This window comes from Pyrgilauda ruficollis, unplaced genomic scaffold (genome assembly GCF_017590135.1).
Source record: "Pyrgilauda ruficollis isolate IOZ18807 unplaced genomic scaffold, ASM1759013v1 scaffold7483, whole genome shotgun sequence".
In the NCBI taxonomy this organism is placed as follows: domain Eukaryota; kingdom Metazoa; phylum Chordata; class Aves; order Passeriformes; family Passeridae; genus Pyrgilauda; species Pyrgilauda ruficollis.
The window spans coordinates 1-788 of record NW_024529359.1 but is presented as its reverse complement, the minus strand read 5'-3'; the positions used below and the strand labels follow the sequence as shown (position 1 = coordinate 788).

Here is a 788-nt window from a genome sequence, read left to right as displayed (position 1 = left end):
AATTCTGCTCTGGGATGAGAAGGGCTCAGGAATTTTGCTCTGGGATGAGAATGACTTGGGAATTCTGCTCTGGGATGAGTTCTGCTCCCTAGAATTCTGCTCTGGGATGAATTCCGGCTCAGGAATTCTGCTCTGGGACATGAAGGGTTCAGGAATTCTGCTCTGGGATGAGTTCTGTTCCCTGGAATGAGAATGGCTCAGGAATTCTGCTCTGGGATAGGGTGGGGGGAAAAAAAAGCCCAACCGCAGGAAAACCCTCCCGTTCCTTTTCTTTTTTTTTTTTTTTTTTTTTTGTGCCTCTTGGGGCAGAACGAGCAGAGAAAATCTGGCTTTGGCTTCCGAGGTAACCCGAAAAATTGGGGAATTCTGGGGAATTCTGGGGAATTTAGCGGTTGTGGTTCCAGGGCAGGAGCGTCCCGTGGGAATAAAACGATTTAATGAGGGGAAAAAAAGCAAATTATTGACAAAGGCGCCTGAGCCCGGACCGGGTGGATTTGGGTAAATAAAAGGGAAAAAAAATCAGATTTCGGTGAACAAAAGGATAAAAAAAGCTTTGTCGCCCAACGTGGGGCTCGAACCCACGACCCTGAGATTAAGAGTCTCATGCTCTACCGACTGAGCTAGCCGGGCTCCTGGAATTTCCCTTTTTTCACCATTTTTTTACTAAAAATGTAAATGTCATTGAGTTTGTGCAATATGCTTAATTATCTAAAAATTAAACGGGCTTCCCTTTTAAAAAATATTAAATTAAGGTTAAGAAAGATATAGAAAAGTAGATATATATATAT

The 788-nt window shown here is 43.0% G+C and overlaps 1 non-coding gene across 1 annotated transcript; it reads right to left on the bottom strand.

Moving 5' to 3' along the window:
* Positions 1 to 557: 557 nt before the first annotated feature.
* TRNAK-CUU lies at positions 558 to 630 on the bottom strand. The gene has a single exon. It is a non-coding gene; the product is annotated as a tRNA-Lys (tRNA).
* Between the last annotated feature and the right edge of the window lie 158 nt (positions 631 to 788).